The sequence below is a fragment of the Typopeltis vanoorti genome, chromosome 15, assembly GCF_054136105.1.
Source record: "Typopeltis vanoorti isolate ZY-2024b chromosome 15, IOZ_Tvanoo_1.0, whole genome shotgun sequence".
NCBI classification, from domain to species: Eukaryota; Metazoa; Arthropoda; class Arachnida; order Uropygi; family Thelyphonidae; genus Typopeltis; species Typopeltis vanoorti.
Window position 1 is genome coordinate 117,383,990 of NC_143563.1, and position 12,249 is coordinate 117,396,238.

A 12,249-nucleotide genomic window follows, 5' to 3' on the forward strand; every position below is an offset into this window, starting at 1 on the left:
CATCGAGCGTAAATACTACCCCCGCCCCCTCTGACGGCAGAGCTATCAAACGGGGCCTCGCTTGGAAATGACTTGAAAAGGGGAACATTACGTTCTAAATGTTGACAAAAATAAAAAATATTGAGCACTTTTGCCATAAATGAATTCCTGCATGAAGAATGGAATTTAATGAAATTTGTCGAATTTCACTTTTGATTTCGAATCGAGCATTTCTAATGACAAAACTGCCCAACCCAAAAATGTGTCACAAACGCGATGCGACTTTTGATTCGATCATTGAATTTTTAGAAAAAATATCGCTACCGGACAAATCTCTGGCATCGCGAACATCAAGAAACGTGAAATGTCTGCGACCATTTGGTTAAATTTCATTAAAACTTCCGGTGGGGATTATTGCAACCTACCATTGCGACACGATTTCTCTCTTTTCGTGCCGTGCAAATGGAACGAATGAAATGGAAATTCAGATGACACGGCGAATTTTCTAAGGGATTCCAAATATTGAATTTCAGTGAAACTTATGTAGATCGAAAATAAAACTTGCGCACGTTGATTTTGAATTTCGGCCGAAGCAACTAAGGCTACGCGAGTGTATCCTGTCGTCCGACCTGCGCCGCAGGATGAGAAACTCGAATTTCTGGAAAAGAACCTTCTCACTTAAGTAAGACACCACCCAACTCGTCTGCACTGAAAAACCCTTCTAAAGGTTCCTCGCGCTCGAAGTGGAAGAATTCGAACCGGCGTTTCCAGCAGAAACAGAAATGATGACCTCGACAGCACCACAGACGGACAAAGCGAATGTTTTCAAGAGGGTCAAATGTGTGTTCTGGGAACACGATTTCAGCTACTTAAACATATTTAATCGAAAAACATAAAATAAACGGAATGTGTAAGCAATCTTAATTTTTATGGAGCTCCCTGAACAGGTGCTGGCTATAGTTGGTTTCAATTATGACCAGTCAGAATATTACGGCATCATTTTTAACGATATCATTTTTCTCGGTAAATAATGTAACAAATACCTTCTCTCATTATTTAAATCAAGTGGGGTCAAAAAGTGTTCGTTAACCTACGTGGGGAGAGATCCATTAAAAAAATGCTTACATGCTCATATTTAAACCTAAGCAGCTACATGAAACGAAAGATTTAGAACACCATTAAGTAATAAATAAAGATAAAGACAATACAGCTAACCCTTGAACAATGCGGGAGTTACGGGCGCCGACCCTCTTGTTCGAAATTCCGCGATCAAATTCATGACGATTTTGCGATAGTCATCTCGATGAAACATTTTTAAATAGTAAAATCTGAAGTGTGATCTTTTTTTAAAAAAAATTCAATGATTCGGCGCGAATTTACTAGTAGAGGCTGTCCTGGGAGATCTGTCGCAAACTAGCAGTGTATTGTGTGTGTGTGTGTGTCTACGATAGGAAACATACAAAAATGACAATCAAAAACATTTTAAATTTTCAATAAATAGCATTTTTAAACTAGTAACTCGAAGATTTTTTTTCTTTCTGTTTAATAAAAACAGGGGAGAGATGCTTCATAAATCACGTCATTTGCTGTCGCTTCCGAGTTGAATACTTCGAAATCTGTTCATGATACACATCGGCATGCATTACCGCCTGTTCAAAACGACAAACCCGGAACAATCGTGTACGCCGTATTAAATAGCATGCTGCTCAGTGGACCGTAAAGAGTTTCTGAAATGATATTAATCCCGCATAAAAATGTCACAATCACTTCATTTCGCATTCCGTGACGCGTCTTCGGTTGCTTAATATTCGCCTGCACATTCATGCTCTCGCATACTAATACCAGGTTAGACACGTGCGCAAACAACTCTCCCTCTGGTAGTGTGTGTACCGCATATGCCACCCTTGGCTTCTTAAAACGCCAGTGTGCTCGACTCCACTCTGACAAGGCAATTCGATTGATTTCTATCTAACGTGAAGGTTCGGGGTGGCTAGAAATCCTTAGCCCAACCACCACACTAAATGTTCGAGAGGTCACTAACCTTCCGTGAGTGTGATTTACATCGAAACACTCGAAATTAGATAGCGTTAACCTGCCACGGATATATTGGAAGAATGCCATGTAACAGAACTTCCAGCTCCCTGCAATTATACGGCATTGGGCAGATGTGTGGCATTTAATTCCTAATCAAACGATGAACGAATTTACGAAAATGACAACGTTAAAAACAGCTGAACTGTGATGTTGTGCGAAGAACGTAAGGACAGAAACAAAAATAAGAATCTGCACACAAAGGAATGAAGTGGCAGACCAGTGTGTGTGTGAACATACGCAGCAGAAAGTGCAGAAGTTAGACGAACTAAAGAAAACCATTGAGATGAAGACGTTAAGCAAAACTAAATGTGTAACAATATTAAATACAATTATGAGCACATACAAATCACAAAATTGTAAAACACAGTCAGTAAATGACTGGATTCAAACATCCCAAGAATAAAAAGCGATACAGAAGAAGTGCAGGATAATTCATTTTCGTAATATTATGGAGTCTACAGCCGTGTTAGGAACAATTACTTTACTAGCTTTGATTAAGATTTCTTTCACTAGAGGTCGGCCAGTGGAATAACGATTGATGAAATCATTGTCGCTTTGGCATACTGTTTGAAATGTAATACAGCTCGTGTGCAAGTGCGCGCTCCACATGATGACCTTCATATGAATGTCAAAACGTCGGGAATTTAACGTAATTATGCCTAACACGGTTGTAGTCTCCATAATTTTTAGTAAAATGAATGCTGATCACCGTGTAACATTAAAAGAAAAATTAAATTGGATACTTGCACTTGACTTGCTTTCTTTGGGAAAGAGAAAGACCGAAGGATTTTCTGAGAAACGGCTATCAGCTGTTTCTTAGAAAACTCACGAAGCTCGTATTTAATGCCATAACGGGGACATTTTACCTTGTTAGATGTCATTCTGTCAGCAGATGAAGTATGATAGAGCACAGGCAGTTACTAAAGTGTCATTCTCAGAATGAGCAACGAGGGGCGAGAGGACACTTGTCGAGAAAAAAAAGCAACTAATAGTAAAAATGAGCACACATTAATGTTTTATTAATGCTTAAAGAACGATCTCGGTCGAAATTATAAACTGACACTTCAGTATTACGCCAAGGAAGAGCACAGAAATACCTAATCGCCGATCGCTAACTAGCGAAATCCAACTAGATGATTTCTTTTTTCATTTCATTTTTCCAATGCTGTTCAACTTTTCGGCACTTTTTTTTTTCATTTCCGCCGAAAATGACTGACAGGGACAGAAGGAAGTTAAAATTTGTGGCACACAAAAACCAGTTACAATCGGCACAGACCATCCGTGCTGAGCGACATAAACACCATGATGAGCACTAATACTGTACGAAAAGAACTCCATTTAGAGGGTTTCCACGAACAGCAGTGGCACACAAGCTGAACAAGGCAGCCCATCTGGCCTGGAGCAAAAAGCGCGTTAACTGTGATCAGTGGAAAACGGTACTCTGGAGCGACGAATCTAGGTTCACCTGTTTCCAGTCTGATGGCAGGGTGTGGAGGCGCCTGGTGAACGCATGTTACCACAGCGTGTTGTACTCACGGTAAAGTTTGGTGGTTGAGGACTAATGGTGCGGAATGCATTCTGCTAGTTTGGAGTGGGGCCCACTGGTCGTTGCCCGTGGTTCCATGAAGGCAGCTCAGTACCCTGATATTCTGGTGCTGCCTATACTGTGTAGTTTTTATGGAACGGACCCATGTTATTATCAAGACGACAATGCTCCGTGTCGCAAAGTTGAGGCTGTTATGGAATGGTATGAAGAGATGGGTGTTAAACTACTGCCGTCGCCCGTTCAGAGCCCTGACATCAATCCCATCGAACATCTGTGGGACGCGGCGACTGAGATACAGAGCAGCACGTCCTCGATCTGTCGCTTAACTCAGTGCTGCTTTGATAGAGGAATTGAGACAAATTCCACCTAATGTCTGCCGCATATTGGCAGAAAGCCTCTCTGAAAGAGTGCAGAAGTGATCAAAGCCAAACGTGGACATACCCGATATTAGGATTCGCCTGCTGGCATCAGTTGTAAATTGATGAAGTGTCCGGACAATTACTGGTAGATAGTGTACAGCGTTGTGGACGTGTATCTGCGTCATAAAGACTAGGCTATGTGGAGTTCCGGAATATCACGACACTTTTGGCAAAGGTGAATATATTTCAACTATCTGCGGATAAATTAATAAAGTATAAATTATAATAATGTTAAAGCTGGCCTGGTTGGCCAAGTGGATAACGCACCGACTCTCCAACAGCTGTGAGTTCGAATACTTAAATGGTTTAAAATGCAAAGATGGGTTCGAATCCCATGTAGAATAACGAATAACTTTGTCAGTTGAAGGTGAATAAGCCAGTCTTGTACGGAAGCGGAAGAAGAGATTTACTGTTTGGAAATACAGACGAAGTAGATAAGCCTACCGAGGAAGTGTGTGTTGCGCCTATTAATTGCGCGTGTTCTTCTGATGAAAAGTCCAGTTTCAGAAAAGATTACCTGGAGTAATCGCTCCCGGAAGTTACTTCAGCGGCAGACACCGGCTGAAGTAACTAAGACAGATATATGAGACCAACATTTAACACCTTCACACGAAAAAATCTTACGGTTCTTCGCGTTGTAGACGGTATTCGAACCCAGGTCCTTCCAACCAACAAGCATCATCGATACTGTGCAAAACAAGCAACTTCCAACTAAACTGAAATTAGAGAGAGAGAGAGAGCGTGAGTGAGTGAGTGTGGAGTTTATTCTCCAATTTCTAATACTGAAAGAACAACTGCACATTTTTGGGTGGGGGAGAAATAAAATCAATTTTCTCCATCTCTTCTACTATGGTGTAGGTATGCTCAATACTAATGCCTGTCTAAGGATAGTCCCTAACCGACACGTCATCACTTCTTTCATATCCCCTTCGTACCAATAAGAAATAGACTGCCGTCAGACTTTCCATCACTATCAACGTCGAAACTGACGTCGTTATATGAATTGTACTTCCTTTATTAACTGCGTTTCACACGCACAAAATGCTTTTAACATCTCGGTTTCCAATTAAACAAAATAGCAACAACGATTCGTTCTTAGTTGTTTCCATTCTATTGAAGTCTTCAGGCCACTCCGATTGCATCAGCAAAATGAGATAAGGAAAAGCAGTTGAATGGATGGCTTTTCAGTACGAATTGAATACGTTTTTAGCAAGGGGGAGGGAAAGCTTCAGCGGTTAAAGATTAATCACACCTCCTCTTTAAATCTCAGTTGTTAACCTGTGCACCTGAGATTCCTGGGAGTATCCTGCGGTCTCCCTCCCGTACTGAAAGTACGATGTCTACTTCTATTTGTAGTACTGTCTACTACAGAGCTTCCCTACTTGGGTTCCGCCGATAAAGTTTGGAATTCCGCAATAAAATTAGTTTTTGAGCTCTAATGAATACTTTAAAATATGAAAAATTTATTAAAACAAAGTTTCCAAAATTTCAATAAACTCCGTTGCGTCAAGTGGTGGACGAATGAATCGTATACTTGCATTCGATTCTCCACCACTAGTCGAGTCGTAACCCCTGACGAAATCATCCGTAGTGAGGTGGGGCACAGCGGTGCACCGTACGAGCGGGCGTACAACCACTTCGATGCCGTTTTGCACTGCAATCGCTGCAAAAAAGTTTAGCACGGAGTGCACGCGTCTCTAGTGATAAAGCGACTGGTAAAGCGGATACTGACGAAAGTACAGATCACGGCATTAGTATTGCCTGCGTAGCAGATGAATCGAGGAAAACGGAAGTTGTGTCAATACTAAAACATCGCTAAGTCATAAAAAACGTACATAAGAGTCGAATTATTTATTAGTCTGATTCACGAGCACAGGAAATCCCGACGGCCCTAATGCGGTGTGTATATTTTGCAATAAGATCTCATCAAATAGTTCGTTAGCTCCAGCTAAACTGCGCACACATTTTGAAACGAACCATTCCAAATATAAAAATAAAGACGACCATTTTTTTAAAAGAAAACTCGAGTCTCTTGACAAACCTAAATATTTTATGTCGAAAATGTCGGAAGAGGGGAAATAATGGCTTCCTACAAAGTGCTACCGTATAGCGCTCGCAGATGAAGCGCATACAAGTTCTGAAACTCTCATGAAACAGCGCATCCAAGATGTTGTTCGTCGTGCGTCTGATGAGAAATCCTCAACAAATTGATGAAATTTCTTTCTCAAATAAAACAGTTTCGCGCAGAATTCATGATATGGCCGAAGAACGAAGTTATTTTAAGACTTCAGTCATGTCATGAGTATTCTTTACAAAATAACAGCAACTGGAAGAACGACGGTAAGTTGCACCCTTCGATTCTCGTTATCACGAGGAATCGTTTTTTTTTCCCCCCATTAAAGGTGAGTTAGCAGCGTTTTAACTCCCTGAAACGGATTTTTCATCCGCATAAGCGACCTCGAGAACACATGCAATTTACAGAAAAATACTACAGGTGGCGGGCAGTAGATGGAGTTCGATGTAGTTCGTGGAGACGGAGAATTGTAGGATAATCCCTCCCTCGATAGGTCGGACTCCTTGGAGGTGTTACGTAATAATAATAATTCGATGGGCCAACGGACGTTGCAAACGTATCAATTTGTTAGTTTTTGTTCGTTATTACTACAATAATTCTATTGCAGAAGACATGTTACTCTATGAAAATTTACAAACCAATACAACAGGAGAAATGACATTTAAATGTATCGACGATTTTATGAAGACTCGTAGAATGAGTTTGGAGAAATGTGTCGACGTATTCAGCGATGTGAGAAGTCAATGATAGGACCTGAGGGAGTAACACGAATTAAAAATGTTGCAAAAATGCGTACGAGTAGTCCTGTTCTTCATACACATGCACGGGTCGCTGGAAATACCCTTCATCTTTAAATTGTCTTTGAGATGAATATTATTAACTTTTGTGAAAATACGATCATTAAAAACAAGATTACTCAAAATTATATGTGAAGATGTGGGCAGCCAGCTAACACACATTTTTGCTGGTATAAAAGAACGCCCACAGTTTGTAGATCTCTGCTTGGCGACTTGCCAAGAATAGTCTATTCATGCTGAAGGGGAGGAAGAAATAAAGGACGTACGACTTGGTTGCCAACACGCGAAATCACGTGCTTTATAGGTAAAACTTTTCAACTGTTATACAAGCAACATAGTTAACTACAATGATCGTAAAAGAGAAGTTAATTTTCCGACGTGTAATAATAAACAACTCATCCCACAATACAGACTGATTACCCTATTATCGGAATGGATTCTCCTCCTGTTGACATGCGCAGAAGTGTCTCGAATCTGTGAGCGTACTTACATGCTGAAATTAGGTAGGTGTCACGTGGCAGAGTTCTTGTCACATTGTTTCAATTACGAGAAGAGCTCGCCATGGTCTAACACAACGACAAATTTCAGCGGATCGCTTTAGAAACGTTTCGTGGTTGAGTCAAATTGCTTATCTGGCGGGTTTTTTTCACAAAATTGCATGATGTTTCTCTCTCCCTTCAAGGAAAAAATGTAAATATTTTCAACGCAAGATAAATTACGACTGTGAGTACGAAAGTTACAATACTGGACCATGGCGTTGAAAAAAATAATATGGATCGATTTCCAACTTCAAATGACTTTTTGCAGGAATCGAACTGTGAAATTGTCGAAGAAATTTGAAAAGAAAGTATTTGTCGGTCTAAAATCAATAAATGTGGCATTAAGTGAAAACTTTCTTCTACTAAAAGATGGCAATGACTATTGGGCTTTTAATCCTTTCAATATTAAAGAAAACCCAGAGTTAAATAAAAGTTAAATTTAATGAAGTTTCATTAAATGAGTTTTGGCGTGACCTAAAAGAAGAATTTATTTTAAAAATATTTATTCAAAATCAGCTGTTTGTTACCGTTTATTATCACATATTTGTGTGAAAGCGGCTTTTCGCTCTGCACTGCGACAAAAAAAAAAAAAAAAAAAAAGTAAGTTGGATGACCACAATTAAATCAAATTTTCAAAGAAGAAAAGAAAAGAAATATAATCCTTCACATTGATTACCAGTTCAAATAACAACATCTGCTTTGCATTATTCGTGTTTTTTTTTTATGTTCAATAAATTATTTTTTATTTGTTGTTTTATTTATAATCGGTAAAAATTGTCAAGGTGATAAGAGTTCCGTGATTAAAATAAGTTGGGACTGCTGGTCTACTAGAAAGAAGGGAGGGAGGGAGGGAGGGGAAACTGATTAGCCAGTCTGCTTTTTATTTTTCTTCCATAATTAGTGGCGTGTATAAAATGCTTAAGTATAACGTGGCCGTAAGAGTTAGCGCAGAAACGTGATAGATAAACATCGCCCTTTGCCATCCTAAGTTGATAAAACTACTCCATACATAAACAAGGGTGAACGTCACTGCAGTGCTGTAGAGGTGCTATGGCTAAAGATGAAAAACAAAATTTCCACGAAATTTTCGCGAATAATCGTTCCAACATATCAAACATCAGTCATTCGAATTGGATCCCACTTGAGAATATCATAAGGGTATCCCGATTTTCTCATTTCATTTTATCAGCAAGAAGTAAATTTATGAACACGATTTAAAAACAACTACGCATCAGACAGCAGGAAGGAAATTGGGCTTCAAAAACGAGCATTAATTGCCAACGACAGAATTCCTTCTTATATGGTTCAATAAAAAGATTTTATGGCTAAGCGACGATCGAAGGTAAGCTCATATTTCTACTCCTTGCCATTAAATAATTTATTATATAATAACCGATGCTCGTTGAGAAAGCCAAGTGTAGGGCGAGAAAGAAAAGCGAAGCAAACGTCAAGGTTACTTAAGATCACGTACAGTACCAATAAAAAATATAATGCCAGGCGAATTTTGAAAATTAACCAAGTAGTTTAATCGAAAGTGATTTAAAAATGGTTTTAAGCTTAGTTTGTGAATGTGAAATTTCGGACAGCAATGAACAATGGTATATACACTATTTTGACAAAAATATTTGGACACTTATGCAAATTTCATGCAAATTTGCCATGCAAATTTCGGATCCTACCACCTGCAAATATTCAGGGTGCGTCTTGCGTAAGTCTGGTAATAAATGGTGGTATGTGCTGCATGTTTTGCACCGACATACTTCCAACGTGGGATGGTAGTCGGGTGTCATATCAGTGGTCTTTCTGACCGTGACATTGCTACCCGTCTCAGTATAAGAAATCCATCGTTGTTTATGTCACTCGTAGATGGAAAGTTGATGGTGCCACCACAGCAGGAAAACGCCCTGGGAGGCCACTGACACTCACTGATCGAGATCGACGAACTCTGTCTCAGAATGTTTGAGAATCCCGCATTCAGCCTGGAAAATGCTGAGAGGACATATGTCAGCACTAGAACAGTGCGCAGAGAGTTGCATGCTTTAGGTGACCACCGCAGAACTACTGCGAACAAACCATCCACACACACACACACGCACGCACGCATCCCTCAGCCCACCGACGTTTGCACTGGTGTCTAAATTATTGGAGAAAGGTTCCGTGGAGCGCGACGAATCATGTTTCAAATGTTTCACTATGATGGTCGTGTTTCGATCTGGAGATTAGCCGAGGAACGGTTCCGGCAGGACTGCCCCATTCCATCTGTCAGATTTCATAATGATATGCAGGTGTTTCAGGTGGAAGATGGTCACCTGGCCAACTTAAAGCTTCCGAGGCGGCGGGAGTACTTCGACAGTGACCCTTGCATGTTTCAACACAATGCTCCATGCCATAATGCACTGCGTGTCCGAGACTGGTTTCCACCAAACAACATTGAAGTGTTAGACTGGCCAGCTCAGAGTTCAGACCTCAACCCCATCAAACACTTTTGAGACGAATTAGAATGCTGAATTCACTAGACCACAGCGGTCCTCAGCATCAGCAATGGGAGTAGCTTTGTGAGAGGTATAGAAGAATAACCCTGTTGTGACGTATCACAAATTGGTTGAAAGCATGCCCTAAAGGGTTTTTTTTGTCCTTTTTTTTTTTTGACCATTTTTGTCCCGAATGACGCTGTCATTCGGGACAAAAATGGTCCCGCTCGGTGCCAGAAATGTAATTAAAACGCTTCTCTTTTCTTTTTTTAACCACCACTAGGCGTCCAAATAGTTTAGTCAATATAGTGTATCTTTTCACCCCTCCCCCTGGATGTTTGGAAAGAATTCTCGAGTACGGAAGAACAATAAGGAGACGATACAAAAGGATCTAACTAAAAGGAATAGATTGCTTTCTATCAAAAATTCCACGTAAAATAATAATAAGCTCTCATGGGATTTATCTGACTGGTTTATATTTACCTGGTCTAGCCCTTTAATTATTTAGTCTAGCCATAAATACTGTTTTCACGCAAAATGATCAAGGAAAGAAAGGAGTAGTGATAGCATTCAACACAAAACATGAAGATAAACTTCTTGATTGGAAGGCAGTTTCAACTAGAGCTATGCGGACAAACTTCAAAATGGGCAAAATGGAGTAAATACCTATCATTATTATTAGCTTTGCCCTTTTCTCCAAATTTTCCTATGTCTGGGATTCATTTTTTACTCTGCTGTTCAGATCTCCTACAAGGAGATCCATTTCCTTTTTCCATGTTCTTTGTCAGCTGCCTGTTCTAATGACTCAAGAAGTTTCAATAAGTTTATTGATTGGAAGTGGCTACATTTCGACCTTGTTAAGTGCTAGAAAACTACACAGTTCTCATAATCTCCCCACTATGTTAACCCGTACAGCTAGACAACCCCCCCCTCTCTCTCTATTGATAAGCACGCGAATGTTGATTGCGCACAGTGTCATTAACGGAACCAGGCTCGGACAATTTTTTGGACAGCGCTGAAGTTGTAACAATATTTATGTCAAAGCTATTTGTTTTTACATTTTCGATGCAGGGGGGGGGGGTGTTTAAGGTTTTAAAACTGGGAAACGAAGATGGGGTGCAGAGTCTAGGATTGGTGAGATATCTTGGAGGCGGCGAGTATGGACCTGAAATTTCGAGGATATTTGGCTAAAATTGTAATGACGGCATGGCTGATTATGGCAATGATGCGAAAGATATCGGCATGTAGAAGTAACGATGTTACAAAGCCTTCGAATAAGACTTTGTCAGACCACATATCGATTACTGTGCACAGATTTGGTCGTCTAGTTTTCAGAATGATGAAGATATATTGGAAAGAGTAGAGAGACGATCGACTAAAAAAGTGGGTTTTGTTTTCTGGAATGTTCGCGTATGAAGAGAGATTGAGGGAATGAAAATGGCAGACTAGTGAATAGTAGGAGATGGGAGCATGATCGAGATATACAACTTGATCAGGGATTATTACCGGATTGATATGGATGGGATATTTCAAAAATTATTGTGCCTCCCCTCTGGGGGAGGGGGCCCTGCCCCCAAAGAAAAAGGAAAAAACACTAGAAAATTTTCTAAAAATCTTTCAGAATTATTAATTTTTTTTTTTTTTAATTTCTGTTGTGTCGTGTCTTCTATTTCTATACTGCTTATGAATTAGCGATCATTGCAGATGCTCAGTCACAGGTCGTATGGGATGCGTGGTGTGTATTCTCAAATCGTCTACTCAAATCCCCCCCCCCAGATTAAATCCTGAGTGCGCTACTGGTTCCCTCAAATTACTTCTCTGCCTCTTTTACTGAGAAGTCAGATCCCTACTCCGTGTTTCTTTTTGAGAAAATATATGTGCTTTCCATCATTTTTCTCAGGCCAGATGATTATTCCACGGTTCAACGTCCCTAACTCTGGCAATCCAAGGATGTCGCATCGGCATCGCCGCTACTTCTTGAAAAGCACATAACTTGCCGACAGCCAATAAAAAACACTTTCCGTGCAGGGTCGAATGCTGGTCTTGAAATTCACGCTTGCTCTTGTTATCATTCAGGGAGTGAGAGGTGTGATTGAAATCTGATTATCGGAATAATGAATTACAGTATTGATCATTTAAAACTTTATATTTAGACATTTATGCATTTAATCATACAAACACAACATTTATTTTACAAATGATATTCCGTCTTTTCAATTTAGCTACTTGAATACAAATTCTACCCTACGGTTCTTCTTCATGAACTGGTCAATAATAAAAACTTGGTTGTAACTTAATTTTCCCAAGCAACACGCACACTTGTAAAGGCT

At 39.9% G+C, this 12,249-nt stretch overlaps 1 protein-coding gene and 1 long non-coding RNA gene across 7 annotated transcripts in view; one reads left to right on the plus strand and one right to left on the minus strand.

Moving 5' to 3' along the window:
• Ae2 (anion exchange protein Ae2) overlaps positions 1 to 12,249 on the minus strand; it is an 834,322-nt gene that overhangs the window by 781,252 nt on the left and 40,821 nt on the right. The window lies entirely within an intron of this gene.
• The window catches only part of LOC150099097 (uncharacterized), a 135,145-nt gene continuing 131,367 nt past the window's right edge, over positions 8,472 to 12,249 (plus strand). For all 4 annotated transcript variants that reach the window (XR_016549478.1, XR_016549479.1, XR_016549477.1 and 1 more), the window contains exon 1: positions 8,472 to 8,790. This is a non-coding gene — a long non-coding RNA (uncharacterized LOC150099097). The remainder of the gene's footprint in view (positions 8,791 to 12,249) is intronic.